Below are 22,672 nucleotides of genomic sequence, written 5' to 3' on the forward strand. Positions count from 1 at the left end.
AGCAAAATTAACCAGGAATAAGTCCACTATCAACACATGCACACCTGCAGTATGTAGTAGCAACGACTTCATGAATTTTTTTAATGACAAAATTGAGAATATCCGACAAAAAATTCAAACTACTAATTTAAGGTTAGACAATGAAAGTGACCTTGTAGTTAACAATATAACTGTATCAGATCATCAGTTAGAATGTTTTACTCCCCTAAAAGAAACTGAATTACTTTCATTAATCTCTACATCAAAAGCCTCAACTTGCGTACTAGATCCCTTACCGACACATCTATTCAAACAGATAATGCCTGGAGTAATTGAACCGCTTCTAAAAATAATAAATTCTTCTCTTATGATTGGCTATGTACCCAAATCCTTTAAACTAGCAGTTATCAAACCCCTGATTAAAAAACCTGACCTTGATCCCTGTCAGCTGTCCAATTATCGGCCAATATCAAACCTCCCCTTTATCTCCAAGATCCTTGAAAAAGCTGTGGCACAGCAGTTATGCTCATATTTACATAGGAATAACATCCATGAAATGTATCAGTCAGGATTTAGACCTCATCATAGCACAGAGACAGCACTGGTTAAAGTAGTAAACGACCTACTGTTGGCGTCTGATCAGGGCTGTGTCTCGCTACTTGTGTTGCTTGATCTTAGTGCTGCATTTGATACTATTGATCATTCCATTCTTCTGGATAGACTAGAAAATGTTGTGGGAGTTAAGGGAATGGCCCTCTCCTGGCTCAGGTCTTATCTAACTGATCGTTATCAGTATGTCGATATAAATGGTGATATTTCTAGACGTACCGAGGTAAAGTTTGGTGTTCCACAAGGTTCTGTCTTGGGTCCACTGCTTTTTTCTCTATATATGTTACCTCTGGGCGATATTATTCGTAAACATTGTATTAGTTTCCACTGTTATGCTGATGACACACAGTTGTATGTCTCTGCAAAACCTGATGAGAGACACCAGCTTAATAAAATTGAGGAATGTGTTAAGGACATTAGACACTGGATGCTTATAAATTTCCTTCTGCTTAACTCTGACAAGACTGAAGTACTTGTGCTAGGACCACATACAGCTAGAAGTAAGTTTTCTGATTACACAGTAACTCTGGATGGCCTTTCTGTTTCTTCACGTGCAGCAGTAAAAGACCTCGGAGTGATTATTGACCCCAGTCTTTCATTCGAAACTCACATTGATAACATCACCCGGATAGCTTTCTTTCATCTCAGAAATATTGCAAAGATAAGAAATTTAATGTCATTGCATGATGCAGAAAAACTAGTCCATGCTTTCGTTACCTCCAGGTTGGATTATTGTAATGCCTTACTGTCTGGATGTTCCAATAAGTGCATAAACAAGCTCCAGTTAGTTCAAAATGCCGCAGCAAGAGTCCTTACTAGAACTAGAAAATATGACCACATCACGCCTGTCTTATCCACACTGCATTGGCTCCCAATCAAATTTCGTATTGATTATAAAATACTACTATTGACCTTTAAAGCACTAAATGGTCTCGCACCACAGTACCTGAGTGAACTTCTGCTCCTCTATGACCCGCCACGCCTACTTAGATCAAAAGGTGCAGGCTATCTGCTGGTACCTCGTATATTGAAGGCTACATCAGGGGGCAGAGCCTTTTCTTACAAAGCCCCACTGTTATGGAACAGCCTTCCAAGTAATGTTCGGGAATCAGACACAGTCTCAGCATTTAAGTCTAGGCTGAAAACATATCTGTTTAGTCAAGCCTTTTGTTAATGGTGTTTATGAGGTAAAGGAGTAGATCTGGAGGGTCCTCAGACATAGAGTGTTTTGGTAAACTGGGATGTATGGATGCTGTCAGTCCCCACTCGCTTGCTCACTCGAGTTTGTTGACGGTGCAGTGGCTGGCTGCTTTATGTCCCGGGGCTCCCTCATGCCTGTGTTACCTTCTGGCTCTCTCCTTTTAGTTATGCTGTCATAGTTAGTTGCCGGAGTCCCTGCTTGTACTCGGTGCAATATGTATACTGTTCCTACTTATTCAGGTGACATTGGGCATACCTAACCACCTGTGTTTTCTTTCTCTCCCCCCCCCCCACCCCAAATCTGTCCCTCTGAGTTACATGGAGTCAACAGGAAATCTTTTGGTGGAGACGGTGGGGACCTCGACTGGCTATCGTAGCCTGCAGGGAATCGGCCGTCAGACATTCTGTCGCATGTCCCAGACCCGGTGAAATGTAACTGAATTGTCTTGGCCAGGCCTAAGGGTCCCATCTGCATCTCATCATTGCTGAGGAGTGTGCTCCCATCACCCAATCAAGCATCCAGCCAGAGCAGGTCATGATATATTTTTTACCATATTAACATGCCATTGTGCGTCATGCCTGATGTAAAGACTCTCGTCTCTGCGAGCCTACCACACAGATTTAATACTTGTCATTTTTAGGGCATACCTAACAACGTGTTTTCTTTCTCTCTCCCCCCCCCCCCCCCCCCCCCCCCCCCCCATCTGTCCCTCTGAGTTACATGTTGATCCTGGGATTGAGATGCTGGCCTCTTCTGCCCCTCGGACCTGCTTGATCCATCCTGGTGCCCTGTGTCTGGTCGGAGTTTTATCGCCCCACTCCTGTGAAGGACGGCCCCATGAGGACAGTTGAGGGTTATACCTGTTAAAACTGTTAATATTATAGTCAGGCTGTCTGTTGTTGCCCAAATGAGGATGGGTTCCCTTTTGAGTCTGGTTCCTCTCGAGGTTTCTTCCTCATGTCGTCTGAGGGAGTTTTTCCTTGCCACCGTCGCCACAGGCTTGCTCATTGGGGATAGATTAGGGATAAAATTAGCTCATGTTTTAAGTCGTTCAAATTCTGTAAAGCTGCTTTGCGACAATGTTTATTGTTAAAAGCGCTGTACAAATAAACTTGATTTGATTTGATTTGATATGTTCAAATTCTTTGCAATTTTACACTGTTGAACTCCTTTCTGATATTGCTGCACTATTTGTTGGTGCAGAATTAGGGGGATTGGTGATCCTCTTCCCATCTTTACTTCTGAGAGCCACTGCCACACCAAGGCTACATCCACACGACAACGGCAACGAGATGTTATTTAAAAATATATCACGTCCAAATGGGCAACAATCAGTAAAATATCAGGTCCATATGGCAACACAACGCTTGCTGAAAACGATGCAATACACATGCCACACCTCTAGGGGCGCTGTAAGACAGTCCCTTCGGAGACACCAGAACAATAGAAGAAGTAAGGACGCATGCGCATAAACTATTATGCGCGAGACTTCATATTAGCCACAAAGTCAGGAAAATCTGTTCGTAAAATTATATTATAATGACCAAATACAATGAAAAGTATTTTTCCAGTCTCACCTGTGAAAGGTAATCCCATGTGATCTCGTTTGGACGGTAAACCTGTTGGTACAGTTAAACGCAGCTAATCTTTATTCTCCGCTTTGACCTCTCCAATATGGCGGCGAGGATGACGTATGATTCTACGCGGAAGGCGGCGTCTTTAATGGTCCAGAATAAATTGAATACTACACCTTGATGGATTAATTTGTTGTTTCTCACCTGTGAAAGGTAATCCCATGTGATCTCGTTTGGACGGTAAACCTGTTGGTACAGTTAAAGGCAGCACATGAATCTTTATTCTCCGCTTTGACCTATCCAATATGGCGGCGAGGATGACGTATGATTCTACGCGGAAGGCGGCGTCTTTAATGGTCCAGAATAAATTGAATGCTACACTATTACACGTTGATGGATTAATTTGCTCCTCTACGCCATTTTTGAGGAATGTATTGTAGGACTTAAATCAACATCTGAAGAGGTGAGATCGCTCCTTTTTTTCCCTATTTTTGCTGGCGGGATTGACTCTGCCCTAAGGGCAGAGTCTCTCTCTCTCTCTCTCTCTCACTTTGCACCATTACACAATAAATATTCACAGTGAAAATATTTTGTAAGCGCGTTCCATGAACCAAGTTATAGGATTTGTTGACAACTCGCATCGCATCGCAATGAGAAGATCACTGGCACTACTGGTGTTAAGAATCAGACCATTTCATAAATTAATATTTTGCTGTAGAGCTGCAGTGCTTGTACAATTGCATGTTTTTGCTTCACTATTACTGTCACTATTCTGCTTCTTGCATTACTACTGTGAACTAACACTGAACATAATAATAGTAATAATAATATCCAAGCTCGTGTTTCACTCTCACTAGTGCTCTGTAAGGCTTTTTCCTGGTGATATTCGTTACACTTCTACCCGGCGTGAAGCACTCACAGTCATGTGGTTGTGACGTCATCGTAAACAAATCCGTTCTACTCATCCAGACGACTTCACAACGGCAACGTTGCCAGATCTTTCCACTCTGGAACCCGTTCTCAAAAAGATTGTGTTTTGGGCACCCAAAACACCGGTGCCGTGTGGACGCCAGGCCTAAACGATAAGCAATTGTATCGAAGTCACCTGAATCCGTTGCCGTGTGGACAGGGCCCAAGATGCTCTTTTTATACCCAGTCATGTTAATGACCCATTGCCAATTGACCTAATGAGTTGCAATTTGGTCCTCCAGCTGTTCCTTTTTTGTATCTTTAACTTTTCCAGCCTCTTATTGCCCCTGTCCCAACTTTTTTGAGATGTGTTGCTGTCATGAAATTTCAAAATGTCTCACTTTCGACATTTGATATGTTGTCTATGTTCTATTGTGAATACAATATCAGTTTTTGAGATTTGTAAATCATTGCATTCCATTTTTATTTACAATTTGTACTTTGTCCCAACTTTTTTGGAATCGGGGTTTTTTATATATATATATATATATATATATATATATATATATGGTTTCCCTAAAGCATCATAGTGTAGTGGCCCTGCTATGCTTAATTAATTGATCAATATGCTTAGTGACATGCTGCACCATCACCATGACGCTTACAATTTGGGCCTACCAGAGATTGCATCAACGCAGAAGTCATGCATTTTTATGCACAAAAATGCATGTTCAGAATTTTAATGCGTTCCAGGACGCAGGGTTCCTACTTGAATTTTTCTCCATTGCTTTGGGAAATTTGTTAGATTATGTTGTTTAACAAACAAAGCAAATGTGAACAGAATGAGAAGGTCACAGCATCCTGGTCACTTTTATGTGACATCATGGCAGCTGTGGATATCTGAATATTTAGCTTTGGATGCGCTAATCTCGGCTAAACACCATAAAATATGCGAGCTCTAGGCTCTGGCTTGTTTATTACTCTTATAAGTCCACGTTTGTGCTTACCTTCGTCATAATAAGGTATTTTACTTCATCGGGAATTTCCCATAACATTCCAGCACGAAACCTGCCCTGAAATATTGGGAGGCATCTGTGCTTTTGTTGGCCTTTAGCATCACTCCAGTGTATTAGAAGTCCCAAATGCTCAATAGTTCAGGATGTCGTAGTGTCCCAAATCCAGTAGCTGGTTTTCTGAACACTTTTCAAGTGGAATGAATACATTTGTGGGTAGAAGAAGAAGCCTTTCTTTTTGTCCCATGTACACTCAAAGGCGGAGTGGGGGGGTGGCTTTGGGGGCTTAAGCCCCGAATGTTTCTTCCAAAGCCCCGGATCCTTTAAGTTGTTAAAAAATATGACAACCCTGACGTTACACTCACTCTAAATTACATTACAACTCATTAATGGGCAAATAGCCTACAACAAATTCCGCATTTCCCTAATTTTCAAAATGTTGCTATCTTAACGCGCCACAACAAGAAATTTCATCAACAGATACATTGTAGGCTACTTCACTGATCAGAATCTCCAGCATTTCAGCCTTGAAGTTCGACCAATCAGAATCAGAGTTCGGCAATCTGTGGCGTCGCCATAGTTTCATAAATAAACTAACAAAAAGAAGAGCGACTCACCATGGCAAGCAAAAAGCAGTCGACACTTTTGGGTTTTTTAAAAAGAAAACCAAAAGGTAAGAATAGTTTTACTACTTGTGCTTGCAAACTGAAATAATAGGCTAGTTCTGTTATACTGCACAGAAAGTCCGACGCCACAGTTCGCTGAACTGACTTTGGTCTGACTGTCATTCATAACTTCAAAGTGAATGGGACGTTCGTTAGCATTGTAAAGAGCTGTGTTGTGTTTAACACTTAAACGCTAAGATATTATTTTGGCTCAGGCCATTTATGGACGTCAAGTGTTCTGCCAACCTAAGTTAGGCTATAACTAATGCTGGGCTTCATGCTAGTGATGGAGATTCATATTCGTCTCTGACACATTGCTGACGGAGTTCACGACATAAAAGATTATATGAGGTGAACACACAATCTGAGGTTTCCAATTTGCTGTAGACCCTCCAACTCCTGGTGATTATGAATGACACTTCATGGAGTAACAGGATGAGAAGGCTACGTTGAAACACTATAGTTATAAATCACCAACAACTTCTTTTCACATTCTGATTGCTATTCATATTCAGTGACAAAACATATGTTAACTAAAAAAAAAAGTGAGTATTATATTAATCTCATAAATGAAAACCTCAGTGACCCTAAAAATTTTTGGAAAGTAATTAAATCCTCCTCAGGAGATGTGCCACCCCCCACTATCCCTGAATTTCTAACATCTAGGCAGGGTGTAATTAGGGACAAGCAAAGTATGGTAGATACTTTCAATATGCACTTTATTAATGCTGGAATAGCCACTCAGTTAACTCTTCCAGCAAACACCATAAATAGTGTAACCCCTATCTCAGACTGTATCAATACAAGTCTAAATAGTTTTAATTTTATACCTATATCTGCCTTCGAAGTTCAAAAGGCTCTTTTAGGTTTGGACTGTAGGAAGTCTGCTGGCCCAGACCAGATTGAGTCTTTCTTTCTTAAAACTGCTGCTAATTTGATATCTGGCCCTATCTCCTCCATCTTCAATCTTAGCCTCCAAAGTGGTTCTATACCAAAGTCATGGAAATCTGCCTTTGTCCTCCCTCTTTTAAAAAGTGGAGACCCATCTGTATTGGACAACTATCGCCCAATCTCCAGACTTTCTTGTCCTGGCTGTTTGAGTCCCTTATAAATGAACAGCTTAAAGCTTTTTTAACTGACAACTCTATCTTAAATCCTATGCAGTCTGGGTTCCGGCAAGGTCACAGTACAGTTACAGCTGTAACCTCAGTAACAAATGACATTGTAAATGCGTTGGATAGCAAGAAGTCGTGTGCTGCAATATTTATTGATTTATCCAAAGCTTTTGATACTGTGGACCATCATCTTCTTCTGCAAAGATTGGAAAGTATTGCCTTCAGTTGCTCTGTGCTAAGGTGGTTCTCAAACTACCTAAGTGGCAGAACCCAATATGTTGCCATTGATAATTTTATATCCTCCTTACAGGAAGTAACAATGGGGGTTCCGCAAGGTTCAGTTTTGGGCCCCATTTTATTTTCCATTTATATAAATAATCTGGGCAGGGAGCTAGAGCAGACAAAGGTTCATCTCTATGCAGATGATGCCATTTTGTATGCCTCAGCCTCAACAGTAAGGGAAGCAATTACACAACTTCAGACTGCTTTTAATCAAGTCCAGTCATTTCTTATAGGGTTGAAGCTGGTATTGAATGCCAAAAAAACAAAAATAATGCTTTTTACAAACTCACGCTCTCCAGTTGACTTCGCTGTGTCAACACAAGATGGCACAATAATTGACAGAGTATCTTCTTACAAGTACCTGGGCATTTGGTTGGATGATAGGATGTCTTTTGGTGTCCATATTGAGAGTCTCTGTAAAAAACTGAGACCAAAGCTAGGCTTTTTCTTTAGAATGAAAAAGTGTTTTCCTTACACTGCAAGGAGAAGGTTGGTACAGAGCACGTTCTTATCAGTGCTGGATTATGGTGACATAATTTATATGCATTCCAGTTTATGTTTACTAAAAAAGTTAGATGTATTGTACCACTCAGCTTTGCGTTTTATCACAGGTGCATCGGCTAGGACTCACCACTGTACTCTGTATGAAACAGTGCAATGGTCATCTCTTTCCCTCCGGCGAAAAGTCCATGCTTTGATTTTTATTGCGAAAGCACTTATGGGTAAACTACCCCATTATATTTCCAGTTTACTTTATCAAAATAGTGCTTACAGGATGTTAGAACCTGTGTCTGTCTCAGTTCAGATGCGTTGACGTAAGAGCGCTCTGGAGCAGGGTTAAAACAAACCACACGAGTTAAATCAATCTGGTTTATTCAGGCACTGCTCAACGATACACAGAAAGAGCAGGGTTTATATACATCAAAAGCTTGCGTGACAAGATAAGTAAGGGGCTCGGGGGCACAAGGTCAACTCGCCAGATAAGGAGTCGTTTTTATTATACATGAAAGAGCAGACCATACACCCCCTAGAACAGGAGGAACCAGGAATGTGGTTTCAGCGAAACTAGAAGGTACAGAGAAAACAAAAGAGTATGTTCTCGCGATTATGCACGTTTACCAGGGTGTGAAAGGGTCATAAAGCTCAGGACAGCTATGCACGAGAACACACACAATCTTACAATCCCCTCTTTTATACTTTGTTTACAGAGTATAACTACAGTTTAGACTCTAACGTATTGACAGACATAACAAGACTGATTAGTATGTTGTTTAGCAGTCCAATTGGCAAATCGCCAAAAAACGTTGTCCTCGTGGCTGGCTTGAGCGGGATTCCCTGCTCCAAGCGCTAAGACCAATACCAGAAGGAAAGTCATACTGGTCACTGACTTTGTTCTTTCTGTGTCCACAGGATGTAGATAGTTGAAGGTAGCCCAGGCTCACGTGTCTTCCAGATTCCTCAGTTCAGAAGTCTGCGGGACGCACCGACCATCCCCTCTTTGTAGATCAGCCGAAACCGGATCACTCCGGATGCTGGAAAGGGGATCCCTGAAAAGGCCGTCAGCTGTTGTCACAGCAACTTTCTGAAACACAAAAACCTGTTAGACATCATCATCATAGATTCAATTTACTATTGGAGCCTTCTTGATTCGGCTGGCGTGGATCCACTGTGGAAAAAGGTCAGTTAGTACAGCCGTTCGAGTTACAGCGAGCACATCCGTGGGTTCACTGTAGGGTGGTTCCTCTAGAGGAGTGCCTAATTTAGCGAATTTCTTTACCAACACTTTATCCCCTACCTCAAAGGGGTGAGTGGGTGCCTCAGGAATGGGAGGCTTTTTGGAATTTAGTCTCGTCCAGTACTCATCCAACACCCGCATGAGACCCACGGCGTACTCACTGAGATGTACATCAAGATCACTCGTTCCTATAGCCTGCATACCTCTGCGCCAGGGTGTAGGAAAAGGCCGGCCCATCACGAGCTCGTACGGAGACAGGTTGTCGAGGGCCACTTGAGCGGTCATTCGCATGTCAGCGAGAACTAAAGGCAAAACTTGTACCCAATTTTTAGTACCAGCTTCTTGCATGGCTTTACGCAGCTTACCCTTGATTGTTCTGTTTGCGCGCTCCACAATGCCGGAGGATTGTGGATGGTACGGGATGTGGAAACGCCAATGGATCTTTAAGTCTTTACACAGTTCTTGTGTCACCTTAGAGGTGAACGGCGTACCTTTGTCAGAGTCTATCCCTACCGGGAGACCATAACGCGGAATGATTTCTTGCGTCAATTTGTTTACCGCCGTGCGAGCGTCTTCTTTCCCGCAAGGGAAAGCCTCCACCCATCGTGAAAATTTGTCGACCATGACCAAGAGATACTTAAAGGGGCCCTGTTTTGGCATGTGAGTAAAGTCAATCTGCCATTCCTGGAACGGCGTGTCAGGTATGGGAAGGTGCTGATGTACCGCGCCTGGTTTAGATGGATTATTCTGTGCGCACGTTAAACATCTGTCTAGAATGTGATGTACATCGGTGTGTATTTTGTCGATGCAAAATATTTTGGATAAATCCTCCACTACCCCCCTTCGTCCGCGGTGAGTGGGACCATGAAACTCGCGGACGAGGAAAGGAGTGCAATGTCTAGGCAAACAAAGGCGGCCCTGAGCATCGATCCGAACGTCACCAGACGGCTGCGCGCCGCATAAGTCCCAGAAATGGTTGTCTGAGGCCGAAGCGGAGGCCTGGAGGGAGATCAAGTCAATGTCCGGAAGAACGGCACTAATCATACGGCTGGATGAGACCAGGGAGAGAGTAAGCGAAGGCGGAAAAACACCGGAGGCAGCCGCGGCTTTGGCAATGCGATCGGCGAGAGAGTTTCCCCTGATCTCAAAAGAGTCCCCAATACAATGAGCACGAGTCTTAACAATGGCTAAAGAGCGCGGGAGAAGACACGCTGTAATAAGATCAGTAACAAGCGAAGAATGAGAAATGGGCTTACCGTCTGCAGTGGTGAACCCACGCGAAGCCCAAATCCGACCAAAGTCGTGAGCAACGCCGAAAGCGTAACGTGAGTCAGTGTAGATAGTGACGTCTGTGTCCTGAGCAATAACACATGCACGGGTTAGAGCGTATAGTTCGGCAGCCTGAGCCGAGGAGAAAGGAAGAGAAAAAGCTTCAACAGTTTCATCAGGAAGGCGGCACACAGAATAACCACACACGAAAACGCCGTCAGAGGGGCGTGAGCACGAGCCGTCCACAAACAGCGAATCACCTGAAAGTAACGGGGTGGAGCGTAAGTCGGGGCGGATACTTGTCTCGAAAAGAATGCTAGAAATGCAGTCGTGTGTTTCAGAAGGAAGAAAATCATCCTGTGAATTGAGGAGGCGCTGAAGCGCGTGCGCGAGAGAATCAAAAGAGGAGGAGGGCTTAACAGTAAGGTTTTCGGTGGCCAAAAGAATAGACTCGTATCCAGAGCGACGCTGCGCAGATAAATGCTGGGTACTGAGGTTCTTTAAAACGTGCACTACATCATGTGAGGTGTGGAGAACGAGCGGGTGAGACAAAACCAGCCGTTCAGCGTCCGTGACCATGACAGCACATGCAGCCACCGCCCTGAGGCAAGCAGGGAGACCCTGTGCCACAGAATCAAGAGTTTTAGAGAGGAACGCACAAGGCCGCATACCCCCCCCGTGCTCCTGCGCCAAAACCCCAGACGCAGTTCCCTGCTGGTTGCACACATATAAATGAAACGGCAAACGGTAATTCGGAAGTCCGAGAGCAGGGGCCGAGCATAAAGCCTGTTTCAAGGCCCTGAAGGCCGTCAGCATCTCATCAGACCACACCAGGGGCTGAGTCAAAGGGTCCGAGTGCAGAATTGCAGAGCGCAGACACTTGTCATAGGTGGAACAGTCAGGAATCCACTGGCGGCAGTAATTGATAAGTCCCAGAAAAGCCATGAGGGCGTGTTTGGTGGCAGGCACCTGAGTGTCTAGGATGACCTGCACACGCTCGGGGCTGAGCCTGCGGGAGCCCTGGGAGAGATCGTGACCCAGATATCGAACAGTGGGGAGGCAGAACTGAAGCTTAGTTCGTGAGACCTTGAAACCTTCTTGCGCCAGGAGTGTGAGGAGAGACAATGTGGCGGCAGCACAAGCGTCTTGATCCTCCGCCGTTACCAGAAGATCATCCGCGTATTGGAGCACGGAGGAGCCCGAGGGGAGGCACAAATCGGCCAAGGCGTCCCTAACCACGGCTGTGAAGACCGCAGGAGAATCAACATACCCTTGAGGTAACCTGGTCCAGGTGTACTGCTTACCCCTATGCGTAAAAGCAAACAGGGGCTGCGTGTCGTGGCCCACAGGGACGCTGAAAAAGGCAGAACAGAGATCAATTACAGAGAAAAAAGCATGTTCACACGGAATCGAGGCCATAAGAGAGGGAACGTCTGGAACTAATGGGGCGACTGGGATAATTAACTCATTAATCTTACGCAAGTCCTGGGTGAAACGCCACGTGCCGTTGGGCTTCTGCACCGGGTTCACTGGAGTGTTATAAGGGCTAACACAGGGAACAACCACACCTTGCTCTAGGAGAGAACACAGAACATCATCAATGCCAGACAGTTTAGCTGGGGAAAGGGGGTACTGTTTTACATATACTGGCGAAGAGTGTTTAATGACCGCCTCGTAAGGGGTACAGTTAACAAAGCCCACCTCGTCCTTATGTTCCGCCCAAAGAGAAGCTGGAAGGTCAGAAAGAGAGGGTGTGAGGTGGGTAACGGCACAAGTAACAGAAAGGGGGGGCGTGCAACTGGAATGGAAAGGAACCCCTTCTATTCCCACAGAGCTTACAGACCGTGTAGATAAAGGACCCGCATATTCCCTCCCCACTGAGGACATGGTAGCCCCGGTGTCGAGTAAAAAAGGATATTCAGTCCCTGCCAGGCATAAAACAATAGTGGGAAGATCTTCGTTAAGAGGGGAGCTGAATAAAAGATTTAACATAGCAACGGTCGGGGTTTCATCGCTCTGAGGGCAGCCCTATGGGCGGGCAGGATCTCTCTGCCCTGTGGGGCTTGAACCGGCGCGCATGACGGGTTTCTCGCGTTCCTGCTCATCTCGCTGTTTCGCATGACATTCTCTTATCCAGTGCCCCTCTTTTCCACAATAGTGGCACTTTCCATTTCTCCTCCCTCCCCCGCCGCGCGGTCCCGTTCGGCGACCCCTCTCCTGTCGTCCCTCCGCTCGTCCGCCCGGCACGACGGATAAACATGCTTTATTCGTTTTACAGTCTAAAAGACCATCGCTCTCCAGCGTGCGCACCCGCTCCCCGGCCTGACGGAGGACCAGATTATTCCGGTCACTCCAGTGATGTTTTAATACGCTCTGTATTTCGGGGCGACAATTAGACAGAAAGGTGGACAAGAACATTGGGTTCGGGTTTGCCAAATCAAGTTCAAGACCTCCCAAATGTTGCCAAACTTCCCCAAAGCGCTTCCAGAAAGCCGACGTCAGCTCAGAACGCTCCTGTTTGCAATTAGTGACCTGTGACAGGTCTCTATTTGCTTGTTTTAAGGCGAGCAGGTATCGCGTCAATTGCTCACGAAGCTGCTGCAGCGCGTCCGGCGTGTCTTTCCAAAAGAAGGTAGACACGGTGCGCTGGCGAGGGCGACCGTTTTCCCCTACCGGAGGCAATTCCTCCTTAACATTAACAGCAATATCGTTGACGGGGCGGAGGACCTGTACGTTTTCTAACAGGGCTGTCTCATCATATGCGCCTCCTAATTTATTTTGCAGAATAAACCGGTAATCAGCTCCCGTAAGCTGACAATTACGAGAAACATTAATTAACTGATCAACAAAAAGCAAGGGCTTATCGGGTGACGGAAGAAGCGAGATGATGTCCTTAAGAGCCGACGGGGACGGAGGAGTTATATCAATACCACTGCGCTTTGCAACCCATACACAAGCAGCGTTTTGTGGCGGATAAGGACGCGAGCCGGCGTCTGGTCCCACATCGTCGGGATTATCCCAATCATCATCGTCATCGGTGTCATCATCGGTATCGTCACTACTTTCTTCGTCTTTGCCGTTCTTGGCTGATGCAGGCGCACCCTTTATCCCTCCGGGACGCTGCCCTCTGTCAACCGTGGGGGGGGGGCACGCAGACACAGCAGCCAGGGACGGATAAATTTTAGGAATCGTTTTTGCAGCTGACGGCGATTTACCAGTAATTTTTCCAGCCTTACTATAAGGTGGAGGTTTACTATCTAACGAGGCTGGAGGAGCAGAATGAGATTTGGATTTTCCTAGCGCCGCCTCCTCCGTTTCCTTGGTGACGGGTGCAGCCCGAGGCTTCGGGATGGATTTCAGGACTGAACGGGGAGTATAAGCCTGTTTAAAATTATCCCAAATCTTCTTCATATCATACCATTTGGCATATCCTTCCCGCATATACGGGCGATCCCAGCCGGGGTCCCCTAATCCCTCATAAATCATGCGATGGGCCGATGCAAGATAACCAGGATCGAAAGTACCTCGGCGAGGATATGAAGGAATTTGAGGGTTGGCCTCGGTCCAACCTGCCAAATTATCGAGCCAAGGAGAAACATAATAAGCGAAACCGCACCTAGTCATCCATTCGGCCGGGGTTTCCCCTGGCGCAGGCTTAGGGAACGAGCTTCCCATCGTACAATGACAACAAACGGATCTGAAGAGGAACAGACAACAAATATAGTACAAATTTGTATAGCGCGCTCTTCCTGGACTCGAACCAGGGAAAACTGTCCTCCGTAGGACACTACGAAACTACTGCCAACCAGGTAGTCAATCAAACATGTCTTACCTGATTGAGAGTATCACGTCGGGGTCACCAAATTGTTAGAACCTGTGTCTGTCTCAGTTCAGATGCGTTGACGTAAGAGCGCTCTGGAGCAGGGTTAAAACAAACCACACGAGTTAAATCAATCTGGTTTATTCAGGCACTGCTCAACGATACACAGAAAGAGCAGGGTTTATATACATCAGAAGCTTGCGTGACAAGATAAGTAAGGGGCTCGGGGGCACAAGGTCAACTCGCCAGATAAGGAGTCGTTTTTATTATACATGAAAGAGCAGACCATACACCCCCTAGAACAGGAGGAACCAGGAATGTGGTTTCAGCGAAACTAGAAGGTACAGAGAAAACAAAAGAGTATGTTCTCGCGATTATGCACGTTTACCAGGGTGTGAAAGGGTCATAAAGCTCAGGACAGCTATGCACGAGAACACACACAATCTTACACAGGACTAGGTCATCAGAAAAAATATTACTGCTTACACCTTTTACAAGAACAGAACTGGGTAAAACAGCTTTTTCATCATTTGCACCAAATGTCTGGAATGAATCTCAGGCCATCCTAAATCTTGAAACTCTTCCCTCTATTAATATTTTTAAAAACCGGTTGAAATCAGCTTTAACTGAGCTATGCAACTGTTTTTAAACCTATGGTTTCTTGTTTGCTTTTAGCTGTCTGTGTTACTTTGTTTAATCATAGTCTTTCATTACTAGTGAGCTGGTGTGTGTAATATGTTATGAAGTGTGTGTAGCATGTTATGTAGTAGTGTAGTATGTTATCTGTAGTGTAGTTGTGGTTTGTCCTGTCTTTTGTGTATGTGTAACTATTTTGCCGTCCGTCTTGGCCAGGACTCCACGGTGGAAGAGTTACTGTAACTCAGTGGGACTGTTAAGATTGCGCTGCGTGCTGTTCAGATGCGTTACCAGGAGATCTCCGAGGACAAGAAGAGAGCGAACCACATGAGTTAAATCAATCTGGTTTATTCTCAGCGTGTCCTAACACACAGCTGCGTCAGGGCTTTATATACACTTCGTAGGGAGTATCAGCAGTGGAAAGTTATGGAATGTGCTTTGCACACTCAGTATCAAGGTCACACAGGAGTTATGCACAGTTCAACAAGATGTTTCACACAAAAACATAGACAAAATCAGAATATGAAACGGGAACAGAACATGTGAAAAGTACAAAATGTACAGAGCAGCACGTATTATCTCTGGCCTAAAGTTAACCCTAAACTGCTACACTACACGACAGTCACCCTTGGGCCGCGCATTTACAAGAGTAGGTTTAGGAGTATTCAGGATTATATTCTTACAATCCCCTCTTTAATACTCTGACGCAAGCCCAGAGTATTATTCACACCCCAGTCTTGGCCGACAACCTTACCTCTGGGTCTGTATTGTCTGTCAGGAAAACCTTAGTTTGAGTATACGAGGGCCACAGGCTGAGCCATGTCATATTAACCTTAGAGTAGTTAGATGGGGCTATTCGGACCGGAAAAGGATCGCTGCTGTCATGGGGTAACAAAGAACACACATAACAAGGTATACTCATATTCATTGATGTTTTTACAGTGAAGTTTATATATTTCCAAAACTCGTTATCCCTTGGGTCCCGGTGTATTGCTTGTGCGGGTAACCCTGCCCCAAGCGTTGAGATCAGCACGATGATGAAGAAAGTCATACTGGTCACTGACTTTGTTCTCTAATGCTCACAGGGTGCAGACGGCGAAAAATATCACAGGCTCCCGTGCTTTTCAGACTCTTCAGCCCAGAACTTTGCAAGACTCACCAACCATCCCCTCTTTGTAGATCAGCCGAAACTGGATTGCTCCAGATGCTGGAAGGGGATCCCTGAAAAGGCCGTCAGCTATTGTCACAGCAACTTTCTGAAACACAAAAGTCTGTTAAGCATCAACAATATAGATTTCTATTACATTGGAGCCTTCTTTATTCTGCTGGCATGGATCCACTGTGGAAAAAGGTCCGTTAGCACAGCCGTGCGAGTTACAGCGAGTATATCGGTGGGCCCACTGTAGGGTGACTCCTCCATGGGAGCGTTTAGTTTAGCGAATCTCTTTACTAAAACTCTGTCCCCTACCTCAAAGGGGTGAGTGTGTGCCTCTGGAATGGGAGGCTTTTTGGAATTTACTCTCGCCCAATACTCATCCAGCACCCGCATGAGACCCACCGCGTACTCGCTGAGATGTACTTCAAGATCACCCGTTCCTATAACCTGCATGCCTCTACGCCAAGGGACAGGAAAGGGGCGTCCCATGACGAGCTCGTACGGAGATAAATTGTCGAGAGCGACCTGAGCAGTCATGCGCATATCAGCGAGGACCAACGGTAAAACTTGGACCCAATTTTTCGTGCCTGCGTCTTGCATAGCCTTACGCAACTTACCCTTAATTGTTCTATTCGCGCGCTCCACAATGCCAGAGGACTGTGGATGGTATGGGATATGAAAACGCCAATTGATCTTGAGGTCTTTACATAGCTCCTGCGTTACCTTAGAGGTGAACGGCGTTCCCTTATCAGAGTCAATTCCTACCGGAAGACCGTAACGTGGGATAATTTCCTGTGTAAGTTTGTTCACTGCTGTTCGGGCGTTCTCTTTGCTACACGGGAAAGCCTCAATCCACCGTGAAAATTTGTCAATCATGACCAAAAGGTATTTGAACGGGCCCTGCTTTGGCATGTGAGTGAAGTCGATCTGCCATTCTTGGAAAGGCGTGTCGGGTATGGGAAGGTGCTGATGTACCGCGCCTGGTTTAGATAGATTATTCTGGGCGCACGTTAAACACTTGTCCAGAATGTTGTGTGCGTCTGTGTGCAAATTATTGATGCAAAATGTTCTGTTCATATCCTCCACTACCCCTCTTCGGCCGCGATGAGTGGGACCATGGAACTCGCGGACGAGAAAGGGAGTACAGTGACGAGGTAAACAAAGACGGCCCTGTGCGTCAAGCAAAACGCCACTCTTCTCTGTCGCGCCCTGGGCGTCCCAGAACTGTGTATCTGCCACAGAGGCCGAGGCCTGGATAGAAATGAGATCTATGTCAGGTAAGACAGCGCTAACCATGCGATCAGTAGAAACTAAAGCGCAATTAAAGCCTGGAGGCAGGACACCGGATGCGGCTGCAGCTTTAGCGACTCGATCAGCGAATGAATTGCCCTTTACTTCAAATGAGTCCCCTCTTGTGTGCGCGCGTGTCTTAACAATGGCCAACGTGCACGGAAGGAGACAGGCGGTGATTAAATCAGTAACAAGTGAAGAATGAGAAATGGGCTTACCGTCGGCTGTCGTAAACCCCCGAGACGCCCAAATGCGGCCGAAGTCGTGCGCCACGCCGAAAGCGTAGCGTGAGTCGGTGTAAATAGTAACGTCTGTGTCTTGAGCCAAAATACATGCGCGAGTCAAAGCATAGAGCTCCGCAGCCTGAGCAGAAGAAAAAGGCAAAGAATGAGCTTCAACAATTTCATCAGGGAGGCGACAAACAGAGTAACCACACAGGAACACACCATCCGCAGGGCGGGAACAGGAACCATCTACAAAAAGAGAATCGCCTGTGGAAAGAGGGGTGGAGTGTAAGTCTGGGCGGATGCTAGTCTCAAAAACGATATTAGAAAGACAGTCATGTGAGTCAAACGCAACATCGTCATCCTGTGAGTTAAGAAGACGCTGAAGAGCGTGGGCGACAGAATCAAATGACGAGGAGGGCTTAACAGTGAGATGCTCTGTGGCCAAAAGAATAAACTCATAGCCAGAGCGACGCTGAGCAGACAAATGCTGAGTGCTAAGATTCCGCAGAATGTACACGACGTCATGTGAAGTGTGTAAAATGAGCGGATGCGACAAAACAAGTTTTTCAGCGTCCGTGACCATGAGAGCACACGCAGCAACAGCCCTAAGACAGCCAGGAAGCCCTTGTGCCACAGCGTCAAGAGTTTTAGACAGAAACGCGCAAGGTCGCATGCCCCCCCCGTGCTCCTGAGCCAGCACCCCAGAGGCGGTCCCCTTCTGATTGCACACATACAGGTGAAACGGCAAACGATAGTTCGGCAGCCCGAGAGCAGGGGCGGAGCACAAAGCTTGCTTCAGAGCCTTGAAGGCCGTTAGCATGTCCTCAGTCCAGACCAGGGGCTGAGTCAAAGGATCTGAGTGACTTATAGCTGAACGCAAACACTTGTCATAGATTGAACAGTCAGGGATCCATTGACGACAGTAATTGATGAGGCCCAGAAATGCCATGAGAGCGTGCTTGGTTGCAGGTACCTGAGTGTCCATAATGACTTGAACGCGTTCCGGGCTAAGCCTCCTGGAACCCTGGGAGAGGTCATGTCCCAAGTAGCGAACAGTTGTGAGGCAAAACTGCAACTTCGTGCGGGAGACCTTGAAACCCTTCTGCGCCAGGAGTGTGAGGAGAGACAATGTGGCGGCAGCACAAGCGTCTTGATCCTCCGCCGTTACCAGAAGATCATCCGCGTACTGGAGCACCGTGGAGCCCCAGGGAAGACAGAGATCAGCCAGCGCGTCCCGCAATACGGCAGTGAAGACCGCCGGTGAGTCAATGAAACCCTGTGGCAACCGCGTCCACGTGTATTGTCTTCCCCTGTGTGTGAAAGCAAACAGGGGCTGAGTCTCATGGCCCACAGGAACACTGAAAAAGGCAGAGCACAAATCAATCACAGAGAAATAAGCATGGTCACACGGAATAGAAGACATAAGAGAAGGAACGTCAGGGACCACTGGAGCCACGGGAACGATGAGTTCATTTATTTTACGTAGATCTTGAGTGAGGCGCCATGTGCCATCCGGTTTTGGGACCGGGTTCACTGGGGTGTTATACGGGCTGACACAAGGAACCACGACACCTTGCTGCAAAAGAGATTGTAGAATATTGTCAATACCATCGAGCTTACTAGGAGACAGAGGGTATTGTTTAACATAAACAGGTGTAGAGTGTTTAATAACAGCTTCATACGGAGAGCAGCTCACAGAGCCCACATCGTCCTTATGATCCGCCCACAGGGTGTTAGGAAGAGCAGAGAGAACAGGGGAAAGAGCTTGGGACGTACAAGCAGCGTTCAGAATGTTATGTGGCAGCACAGAACTGGATAGAGCAAAAACATCAGGCGGAGCACCGTCCGGAGTATCAACAATCATGTGTGAGCCGCTAAAGGAGATCGAGAGTCCGAGAAGACTCATGAGGTCGCGACCTAAAAGATTAAAAGGGCACTCTGGCATAAAAATGAAAGAGTGTGAAAAACGCAATGAAGGGTCCAGAGTGCAGATGACAGGTAAGGGTGGTGTACAACTAGAGTCAAAAGGAACCCCTTCTATCCCCACAGAGCTAACAAACCGTGTAGATAAAGGACCCTCATAATCCCTCCCTACTGAGGACATAGTGGCCCCAGTATCAAGTATAAACGGATACTCCCTTCTTGCCAAACACAGAGGCACAAGAGGGAGCTCCGCGTTACGAGGAGAGCTAAAAGAGAGATTTAACATGGCAACGGCTGTGGATTCCGTACCCTGGGGGCAGCCCTATAGCGGGGCGTGATAGCGCTGGTCCTGTCCGTTATTCTGCCGATAGCCCTTAGGTCCGGGATTCTGGCCTTGCAACACATCCCCTAATTCTCCCGTCCTACTCTGCTCATCCCTCCGCCGCGCATAGCATTCCCTCATCCAGTGGCCCTCCTTTCCACAATAGTGGCACCTGCCTGTTTTCTTCCGGTTCCCACCCGACCATGTGCGAGGCCCGGTGCGTGTTTTGTCATTATTATGACGATACGACCCGGGGCCCTGTGGGGCCACAGATAAACATGCTTTATTAGTCTTACAATCTAACAACCCATCACTTTCCATTGTCCTCAACCGTTCACCCGCTTGGCGAAGGACCAAATGAGTCCTATCGCTCAAGTGATGTTTCAAAACGTTCTGAACCTCAGGGCGGCAGTTAGATAAAAAGGTGGACAGGAACATTGGATTGGGTTGAGTCATGTCCAATTCTAACCCACCCAGGTGCTGCCAAACTTCACCAAAACGTTTCCAAAAGGCCGACGTCACTTCTGACTTTTCCTGTTTACAGTTAGTAACCTGCGACAGATCACGGTTCGCTTGTTTCATAGCCAGTAAATACCTAGTTAACTGCTCACGCAGGAGCTGCAAAGCATTCGGTGTGTCCCTCCAAAAAAATGTCGACACGGTGCGCTGACGCGGACGGCCACCTTCCTGAGCCGGAGCTATTTCTTCCTTTATATTCATAGCGACGTCATTTCTAGGTTGCAACACATCGACTATTTCGAGCAAACGCTCCTCATCATATAATCTGTGTCAACTGATGAGGTGTTCAAATGTGCGAGCTGATCTGAACAGAGCTGCCAGACATACACATACAGAGGGCTTTCAAACCCATACTGCACACCGCACATTTCACTTACTTCAATAGTTAGTCCATCTGGAGTGGATGTGAGATTTACTTCTAATTTGCACATTAAATCATGTGCTAACAAATTTACTGGACATGTATATGAGATGAGGAATGAGTGGGACGTAACTATTCCTCCCTCGCTTTACATGGGAGGTTGACTGAGAAAGTTTTGGTTTTTGGAATAGCCTTTAAAACAGGTCTCGGGGTGTAAACACCCTTTGATTTATCCCATACCTTCTTCATGTCAAACCATTTCTTTCGTAAATCATACGGTGCGCTGAAGCAAGGAAACCTGGATTAAACGTCCCATCACGGGATACGATGGAATCTGAGGATTTGCCTCCGTCCACCCAGCCAAATTGTCCAGCCACGGCGTAACGTAATAGCCTAAACCACACTTATTCATCCATTCCGCCGGGGTGTCTGTGACCTCAGGTTTAGGATACGAGCCCCCCATCGTACAGTAAAGCAAACGGATCTGAACAGAAACAAACAGCAGATATTTATCTAAATTTCTATAGCACGCTCTTCCTGGACTCGAACCAGGGAAAACAAAGCCCTCCTTAGGGCACTACACAAATTTCTATAGCGCGCTCTTCCTGGACTCGAACCAGGGAAAACAAAGCCCTCCTTAGGGCACTACGGAACTACTTCCAACCAGGTAGTCAATCAAACATGTCTTACCTGATTGAGAGTATCACGTCGGGGTCACCAAATTGTTAAGATTGCGCTGCGTGCTGTTCAGATGCGTTACCAGGAGATCTCCGAGGACAAGAAGAGAGCGAACCACATGAGTTAAATCAATCTGGTTTATTCTCAGCGTGTCCTAACACACAGCTGCGTCAGGGCTTTATATACACTTCGTAGGGAGTATCAGCAGTGGAAAGTTATGGAATGTGCTTTGCACACTCAGTATCAAGGTCACACAGGAGTTATGCACAGTTCAACAAGATGTTTCACACAAAAACATAGACAAAATCAGAATATGAAACGGGAACAGAACATGTGAAAAGTACAAAATGTACAGAGCAGCACGTATTATCTCTGGCCTAAAGTTAACCCTAAACTGCTACACTACACGACAGTCACCCTTGGGCCGCGCATTTACAAGAGTAGGTTTAGGAGTATTCAGGATTATATTCTTACAGGGACCATTTTTTTCCTGGTTAAATAAAGGCTCAAAAAAAACAAAACAAAACTAGGCTATAGTAATTTCAGCTGAAAAGTAAAGCAATCTGAAAAGTTTAGGGAAGGCCCAATGAGTACTGTAATAATGTCTAAAGCCTGCATTGATCTCAGTCTGACATTGCATGATTATGCATTATTTGTTTGTTTTGGTGTCCTACTCACTGATGTGATTTTATGATTTTGTAGAGGGTAGCAGTAGTGATCAGCTACAGACAGAGGAGCAGCCAGAAGCAAATGTGTCAGGATCAGGCATGTACATCGGTAATCCTTATTTCGTACAACGAGTCACTGTAACATGTGCATCAGGGGTATTTTGTTACACAGATGAGTCAGGAGCAATCAGGGAAGAGGCAGGAAAGATGTCAAAGCAATGGACAGCAAGTGGAATTTCTAGTTGTCTGATTCAGGACGGTGACCAAAATAGGGAAGTGGAAGAACATAAAGAGGAAGGGACAGCAGGTGGAATGGTAGAGTGTGACCTAGGATCTCCAGAAAGTGGTCCGAAGCAGATACATCTTTCACAATATCCCTTCAGCCCGTTTGGGTCTCAGAATAGGGCTTTCAACAAAAATTGGTTTGAGCAATTCAAATGGCTTGAGTATTCTGTGGAGGGCAATTCTGCATTCTGCTTTTCTTGCCGTGTATTCTGAAAGCAGACTATGCACATAAATAAAGATGCACTCAGTGGTTCTGGATTTTCCAACTGGAAGAGGGCTCTGGATACATTCCGGGAGCATGAGAAGAGTGCCTTACATGTCTCAAGCATGTCCTGCTGGCATAGCTTCAAAACCACAAAAATATGAGGAGATGTTATTACTCAGCTTCATGCAGCAAATGCAGCTGCAATTTTAGAAAGGCGTGAATACCTTCGGC

Source organism: Neoarius graeffei, chromosome 1 (genome assembly GCF_027579695.1).
Source record: "Neoarius graeffei isolate fNeoGra1 chromosome 1, fNeoGra1.pri, whole genome shotgun sequence".
Lineage (NCBI taxonomy): Eukaryota > Metazoa > Chordata > Actinopteri > Siluriformes > Ariidae > Neoarius > Neoarius graeffei.